This window comes from Octodon degus, unplaced genomic scaffold (assembly GCF_000260255.1).
Source record: "Octodon degus isolate 3935 unplaced genomic scaffold, OctDeg1.0 scaffold00019, whole genome shotgun sequence".
Taxonomy (NCBI): domain Eukaryota; kingdom Metazoa; phylum Chordata; class Mammalia; order Rodentia; family Octodontidae; genus Octodon; species Octodon degus.
Window position 1 is genome coordinate 9,663,016 of NW_004524595.1, and position 9,047 is coordinate 9,672,062.

A 9,047-nucleotide genomic window follows, 5' to 3' on the forward strand; every position below is an offset into this window, starting at 1 on the left:
CAGATATAAGCATGCAAAAAACCACAAAAAAGTTTAAAAAAATAAGAGCAAAATTTGCTAGAGATGGTCAGCCTTCACGGTTCTTCAAGGAGGCTCAGAGAATTAATTATCGAGTCTATTAGGTAATCTCCATTTTTGGACTTGCACTCTCTGTACTTGGTTTCCATGTTCACTGCTAAAGGGATAAAGAACTAGAATGCCATTTGGTGTTTTTATTGCCTCAGCTCAGCAGTGAAACACACCATTTCCACTAACAGCCTTTGGCTCCAAGTAGTGAAACCAGATCAAGAGAGAGAAACTGAAAGATCTTACAGTTTTATGCTGTGCTCAGTTCCCCGGGGAGAGCACAGTGTCTCACTCAGGCCCACTAGGGGAAAGCACAAGGAGCAATCATGAGGGAAAAAGGGGACTGAAGCTAGCACATTTATTATGGATTCCACAAGCAGGAAAGAGTGAGGTTGAGCCAGCAGATTAGGATTTGCCATGGTGAATAACTTCAGCATGTTTTGAGGTTTAAGGGTGCTCCTGGTTATTTGCGAGGCAGCCCTGGGCAGATTAGAGTGTATTTATAGTGACCTGGATGTGACAGTCTACTAAGAATGGTGGTTGGGATGTGGACTATGTATAATGCCCTCAAGAAAGGACACAAGACAACTCTAAAACTGAACTGAGATAGCATTTAAGAAATGTGGTATTATGCTGATATTATTTTTCCCATTTATATTTCAGCAACTGAGTCCTACTGAGGTCAGACCATTTCCTCAGCTATTTCCTAAAGGGCCCTAGGTTAGCATTCAAAGCCTGATTCGTGGATGGATATGCTTTCCAGTGCTGTGCTTTCCATATGAGAAGCTTCATCAGTGTTTCCACAAACCTCATTGTCCAGACTGATGCCGGGCTCCCCACTCTGTGGCCTCTCTTCTGATTCTAATGCAAGAGCAGATGTGGCAGCATCCTGGATGGACCACTGAATGCAAAGAATGTTCTTGCTCTGGGTTCCAGTGAGGGGGACAGAATTCACCTTTAAAGGACACACAGTGAAAAATGAGGACAGGGACTGTGGCACAGAGGATAGGTTTCAGGGATGCCAGCCTCTAGCACTGGTGAATGAAAAATCCTTAAGACTAGGTTCCCCTTGACCAAGGATTGGCATAGACGGTCAACACTTCCCTTTCTTGGGATGTCTCACATGGGAGCGTCACACTCAATGGTGCTTTAAGGGTCACAGGAATCTCAAGGCACTCTCTCTTCACCCTGTCTCCAAAGCAAGCTATCCATGACAGCACTGCTGGCTGAAGGACCTGTTCCAAGGAAGGCCAAGTGACCCAGGAGGTGTGTAACAGGCTACATGCAATGGTATCAAGGCTGTATGAATATTAAGCTCTATTTGCAAACACCACAGAAAAACTAACTTGAGTTAATTTCAGTTTCTTGAGTTGAAACATTGAATTAAAAGAAAAAAACACAATTTAAATGTCTTACTCTTTTAGGAAAAAAAATCAATGGTTTAAAATTAATTTCATTTTTTAAATTCACTGTTAACTCAATAAAGCCTTTTGGGCTTTTTAAGCTAATTGTCTTTGAACTCATTCTAAATTCAAAAGTCTTTATAATTTTAATAATATTTTAAACACCATTCTCACTAAAGCAGTTCATCTTACAAACTTAGAAAGATACAGAAAAAAATTAACAAGGAATCAGTGCAAAGAAAAGGATGCACTTATTTTTAACTATTTCTATTAGTTTTTGTAAAACAGTAGGAACTACATTGCTCTATTTTTGCTTAAGAAAAAATATTTATATGTGTCTGTGTGTATGCCTCTGGATTGAAAATACATTCATAGAAATGCTATATGGATTTTCTTGGGGAAGGGTTATATGCTAGAATGTTAGCTCTGAAGAATGGGCAATATGAGGTTTTTAAATAATTTTAAATACCTGTTTTAACTTATTTCCAGAAAGATTTTTTTAACAAATTATAATTGAAAAATAAGTAATTTAAAGATACTTTAATCTCTACCTCAGTTTGTAAAGCTATTCTTAGCAGTGCAATTGCATCAAAGGAATAGTCTTGAGGCTACTAGTATTTCCCAAGTAAAGATCTTTAAACATTCCTTTTACTGTTACATTTTCAAAATTTAATTACAATGGTAACACATATTTATTGAGAATAATACATGGGCAACAAAAAGCAGAAAGTAAACCTCTCTTCACTGCCTTCCCCTACTTCTGGATGAGTATATTTCAAAAAGTTACATTAAAATTTTCTAGGCTTTTTGCAATTTATATGTAAGTGTAAGCAGTATAAAAGAGAATACAAAGCAAATCAAAAGTTTATGTGATTCTTCCTGTCTCAAGCCTTTTTTCAATTTTCATTTTTAATCCTTCCAATAACCTAGATACATTTTATCAACTTAAAATGTCACTAGAGGATGTGCTTACTATTTGAGAAATTTATGTTAAGAATTCCTTTTTCCAATCATCAAGTCTTAGCTTTAAATCTATTTGGTTGCTGGTATTGAAATTATAGTTAAATTTCCATTTCTTGACTCATCTGCATGGAAATACACCTCTTGATGCTCGTAGACCTTCTGCTAGTTTCCTGTCTTGCTTATTAGGACCAAGGTTGATGAAGGCTTAGAGAAATGAATTCCATATGTTCCACGGGGCACTTGTGACATGTGCCAGGATTCGACTTCATTCGGAGGCCCCACTCTCCCTACTATAGCAGTCACAGGCTTCCAGCTCACGAACAGCAGATGCTGTGTTCCAGCTAATGGAGGATTCACACAGAGAGGAAAGGTGGAGTCGGAAATTTGCCGTGAAGACTTCTGCTGTCTTCTTTCACTGTCTTAATTCATTTAGGACCCGGTTCTGATTGGTTTTAGGAAGTGGGCCCAAGGCCCCTGAAAGCTTGAAAGCTATGACAAAGGGTGTTTATCCTCCTCTCTGGACATGCTCATGCTCAGCAAAAAGGAAGATCAGATTAGAAGGTCTAACACTAGAGGCTCCTCAGTATTACCCATATTAACAACTGTCTCCAAAGGTGAAAGGTTAGCCAGCAGAGAGCTGGGATTTTCTGGAAGTAGTTTTTCAGAAGCATCATCTCAATGGCTGTGTCTGTCACTTCTAGGTCACACAGGGGACACACTTTTCAGATGGAATGGGAGGGATTTCCAAGACTGTTGCTAATTCCAGGCAGTGAGCTAGGCAGGAATTGAGGAAGCCATATTAACTGGATGAGAAAGAGCTAGGTTAGCTTTCCTTGCCATGTAGAAATAATCTGTGTGTTGGTACAACAGCTTTCACTTATCCTCAGGGCAGTCTTTAGGAGGGTTACAGATGATCTTCACATTGGCCGGGTCTGACTCACCTATTCTTCAGCCCAGAAAAGTGATGCAAAGACACTTACACTGTTGATTTACGTTTCCTGGGTGTCACCCCACTTTTTTCTCCTCAGGCTCTAGTTCTGTTGGTCAACATTCCTAGTTACCCAGTGCTGGATCTACTTCGCACTTTTGGGAAAATGCTTTGCAATTTTTTATGATTTTATTTTCTATCTTTCACTGCCCTTTTTACTATCTAATTTGTCTGTCCCTCTTTTTAAGTAACTCAACTTTATTGAATCTTTCCAAGGCATTCCACTTGGTGTACATAAAAACAACTCTCTTCTAATGCTCATCTTTCATTGGATTGTGTGACACTTAATTCAATTACATAATTCCAAGAGCATATACAACTGGCCTAAATAGTTCTGGGTACAATCACACCTGCACGGCTGAACATCCAGCTGAATTGGTGAAAGCAACACTTTAATATATATGAACGTGAACCCTTCATCAATATGACTTGCCAGCGATGTGGACAGTGTTAATAAAACATATAGCTGGTTAAGGAGAACTCAGAGAAAGTGTTTCACAGAGCTTACAACTTCAGCGAATTCTTCACAGGCTTGTCACTCTGCTTCCCACAGCACTTCTCTGGAATCAGGGTCTGGAGCTAGAAACTCAGCAGGCCCATTATGGATATAGGAAGATGTGCAGATGATTCAGATGCGAGCCACTGTAAAACTGTTTTCTTGATTTCAGAATTAATTCCAGGATCACTAAGTTATGATCTGAGACTCATAGTAACTGTGTCAAGTCTGGGGCAGAGTAATGGCTCTTCCTAAAGATATCACTGTCCTACGCCCTGGAAATCATGGCAAAGGGGAGTTAAGGTTGAAAGTGGAATTAATTAATGTTGTAAATCAGCTAACTTTAAAATTAAGAAATTAGGGGAGATAGCTTGGTAGTCTAAGCACCTGCCTGGAAAACACAAGGACCTACATTTGATTCCTGGCACCACAAGCTGTGTGGGCCCTGAGCCAAGTCTGCCCATGAAAACAGGCATGGTGGCACATGCTTATAACCCCAGCACTGGGGAGGCTGAGACAGGAGGATCACTATGAGTCTGAGCTGTGAAGTGAGACCTTGTACCTAATAAATAAATTAAATATTTATAATAGTAATAACATTAGGAGATTAGCTAGGCAGCATGGTTCACATCTATAATCCCATCACTCTGGGAGACTGAGGTAGCAGTATTACAAATTTATGCCCATCCTGGGCAACTTAACAACTTACATGACCATGTCTCAAAATTTAAAAAACAATTCTAGGGATGTAGTTCAGTGGGTGTAGTTAGTTCATACCCTGGTATGATGCAGTACCCAATACTATAAAAAATTAATAAAAAATAGAGTATCCTAATAACCCATTGTAAGCAGAGGATTCCTTCATAGAAGACAGAAGTAAAGGAAAAGGGTGAGTCAGGGGGAGCTGGGACTCTAGAAAACTCAGAAGGTTCTGGGTCATAAGACCTGGGTCTTCTGTTGCTGGCAGTGACGATGGCAGGAGGCTCCACCAAGCTTCTAGATCCTTGGAAAGCAAAGAAAATTAATTATAGCAGGAAGTACCAACAAAGAAATAAATGCTCGATCTTAACCCAGTGAGACAGCAGACTTCTGACCTCCAGATCTGGAAAATAAGGGGAGGGTGATTCTTAAGCCCCGAAATTTGCATTTATTTCTTACAATAGTGACAGAAAACTAATGTGTTTGTCTTCTTACTTCTTTGTCCTCCTCCCTATTCGTAATAAAGAAAATTATATTTAGAGGATTTATTTAACCTAATCTCCAACTTTTACAACTCCTTCTACTCCCCACTGTATTTAAATGCTGCTTCAAAACTTCTGCTTGTGACTTAGAGGAGTATAAAATAAAGAACCAAATCTCTTTATAGCTGGATGCTGAAAAGGCTTTGAATATCCAAGGAGTCTTTTTAAACAGCAATCATGACACAGACAGAGAAAGTAAGGAACATGAAGTGCTCTCCAATGTACAATGCTTGGTAAGCCCAGATCCTGGGTGCACAAGCAATAGCGACTTGCTTTGCAGATGCAGGACGTCTGGGGCCCCCAGCATCTTCTCGCTAGGCATTGCTCTCCTGGATCCGCTTCCAGCTTCCCCAGCTTCTGCATTGCTTGACTTAACAGGGTTCCCAAAAGATGCTGTAAACACCATTTACTGCCAAGTTTATCTTGGTCACCATTATTTCTTATCACACACCTCTTACCTTTGGGTAATAATGGTGTGGGGCTTTGCAATAAGGTGAAATATCAAAGAGAACCACCATTGCCTAACCATGAAGATTTTGTGCAGATCACCTATGGAACCAGAGCAGAGAGTAAAATTTCCAGCAGGTACAAGCCCTGTTGCTACAGGATGGCAATATGCTATAGGGAGGATGGACTTCCTCAATTTAAACCTGGCATAGATATGGGATGTACATTCAGAAAAGTGATGTTTTGGTGGAGCTCACAAATCCCAAATGGCTATCCAACTTGGAATGCAGAAGAGGGGGCTTTAACTTATAGACAGCTTCTGGTCAGGGATTGGTCATTGGAAAGCTGAGTGGGTGGTTACAATAAAGCAGTTGAGATGCCAGTGATGACTGTTAACTCTAGGGATGCTCATGTTCTTGATATTGAAAAGTCTAGGATATGGTCCAAGGCTGGCAGTTTTTCTGGAAATTCTTTCTCTGAAAATGCCTGGCAAGTACATGAGGGCTGGATAAGGGGCTGTGACAGGCAGACCTGAGGTTTTGAGGGCCATTTGGACAGGGCACTGGTGGGGGATCAGTGCCATTCCTTGAGATCTGGGACACAGGAATTGTCAGGAGGCTGACCCATGTGGAACTATGGTGTGGTGGGCCTTCCAAAGCCACTCCGAGGAACTCCAGAAGCTTCTAGATATGTGATTTCTTGTCCTTGGGTGGCCATCTTTCCTTCCATGTCTGTGAAATGATAAATGACTGTAATGTTTCAGGGTCCACATACCACCATGCTGTAGGCTAAATGGCAAATTGGTTATGCTTAGAAACCAGAGAGTACTCTCTTTGCTTCTGCCCAGGATCCCTAGGAATACAGTCAAGCTGCGGAGGAAAAGCAAAGCCCATTACAGCCTTCCCATGGAGAGTCATCTCTGTATCCCACAGAGATGTGGAAAGCTACAAGGATAGACAAAGAAACACCTTGCTATGTCATTTTGAAGGAAAGCCAGCAAAAATGAAATAGAGCTTTAATCAACTAGAATATGGATGTTTTACCTTGCCTATTTCAGAATGTTATTTTTTTCTGAGATACATAAAGCAATTTTTCCACTCATAAATTTGACGAGTCAAGACATAGTCCCTTAAAAAAGCAATGTTGAGTAATTTGCCTGTTATTTTGTGGAAACGCTTTAGTAACTGTATAAAGTAGGTAAGAGTTGATGCCATAAATAATTCCGACACCCTTAATTAATGGAAAGAAGCACAAAGAGAGAACTAACTCTAGGCACATCCTGAATGCGAACAGGTTGGAGCAGACCTGTGTGCCATTCAGTGTGGGTGTTGCCATGCGCCACGTCTGTGAAGGCACTGGTGTGTGCGCACACATATATGCATGGATGGGGCACCCCTGTTTGTGTGAAGATATTTCATTTGTCAACAAAGTGAAAATAATTTGACTGTGGCAGTCCTGACTCTCGATTGCACAGGAAATTTGGATTGGATTTTGTTTTCAGAATGAAGCAGTTGGCTGTGTAGAACTCCTAGATCTATTTAAACAGTTTGCTCATGGAGACACCAGCCAGGGGTCTGGGAGTCCCGCCTTACCATGAGTTTCTCACATCCTGCAGAATCTCATTCCCATGTTGGTGCCAGAGCTGTGATGTTTGCTCATCCTATAGAAGCTCTTAATTTCTGTTTCTTGGGCAGAGGTCCTCATTAACTATCACTCTCGTACCCACTTTTGATTATAGAATGTTGTCCTCACCTTGAGATTTAGCTGGGAACATGGCTAGTGTCCAACCAGACAAAGGCTGACTGTTCAGACTCCCTGCTGTTTAGCTGTGGAATGTAATTAAATTTTGGTCACTAAAATGATAATGGAAGTGATATATGTACACTTAAAGATTTAATTTTTATAATAAGATATGTGCCTTTTACTCTTTACCTTTTCCCTTGAGCTGACAAACGGCACTTGGAGTTCTTCTTTGGGGCCAGAGACAAAAGTCACAGGATGAAGATTACTTTGCTGCCCACCACCCTGGACACTGAGAGAGAAATAATCTCTGGAGTTTGCGCTCTTTTGTAGCACTATCTTAACTTGTAACCTAACTAAGATGTAACCTGAACAATCAATATGCAAAGCTTATTTGGACCCTGGCATATTCTGGGAGATGTCTCCCCATATAGGCCAAATGTACCTTGTGGGGGCCAGACAGAGCCTGATGTGAACAGTTCTCAGGACTCTGTAGTTTGTTAGACTCTTATTGCTTGGAAAGTTGAGAAATAGAATTAACCACAGTAACTGGGAAGACTCCACTCAGCAATTCCCAAATAAAATGTTTTGCTGTTGTTTCTGTTAGTCTGATTTTGTATTTTGATACAGTTTCAAACTTACAAAAAGTTTATAGAATAATTGAAAGAATAGTACTGGGATTTGTGTAGACTCTTTTTTTCTAGATTCATTGTTAGTATTTCATCCCATTTCCCCAAATCAACTATGGTGTGTGTGTATCTACCTATATAATTTCTTTTTCTTTTTCTTTTTTTGTACCTGGAATCAAACTCAGAACCTCGTGTTTGCTAGGTAGGTGCTGTGCCACTGAACTATACCTGTGGCTTAATATATTTTTTTAAATCACTTTTGAGTAAGGAAAGTTTCAAAATCTTTCACTTGTTAAAATGCCTATCACAATTTTGTAGCATGTTCTTCAGTCATGATTAAATTGAGGTGTATATTTTGGGTAGTATTATTAACAGAACTGACATGGTACCTTCTTGGTATCTTATATTGGGGTTGAATAATGACCCTTTGCCACTTTGATCACTGGTTGAGATGGTATCTATCATATGTTTCCACTGAAAAACTAACTTCCTTTATTTAATTGGCAAATGATATGTGGGCAGATAAACTGAAATCATGTGAATATTCCATTACTCATTACAGTTCTATTGTGAGTTACCATATTCACTTATGATTTTATCCATTAGAAATTTTAAAATAGATAAACTGTCTTGTTTTAAAAAAATGATCTTATTAAACTTAGAAGAAAGATGCCTGGAATTTTATTTTATTCTAGCAGTCCCATTCAGAACTCTAACCTTGACTTCCTTTTTTCATAAAACGGATAGGAACGAGGTTAACACTGTGTGTCTAGGTGGAATGCTCTCTGATGTCCATTCCTGCTCTCCTACTCTAAGGCGACATGCCGTGAATTCTGGGAAGAACAGTTCTTTGAGATGTGAGTTACGAATTACTTCATAGACCCTCCAGCATCCTTTGAATGTGTTCACTTCCTTGGAAGGCAGGGAAATTTTCTGCTATGCACAATATTTAGGTCACAGATTTTTATTCTTTCACACATTTTCACCTACTCTGACAATATACACCTGTAAGTTATGAGGTTTGATTATAAAAGGCCACACAGCCTGCTTATCAGGAAGCCTTATTATTATTAT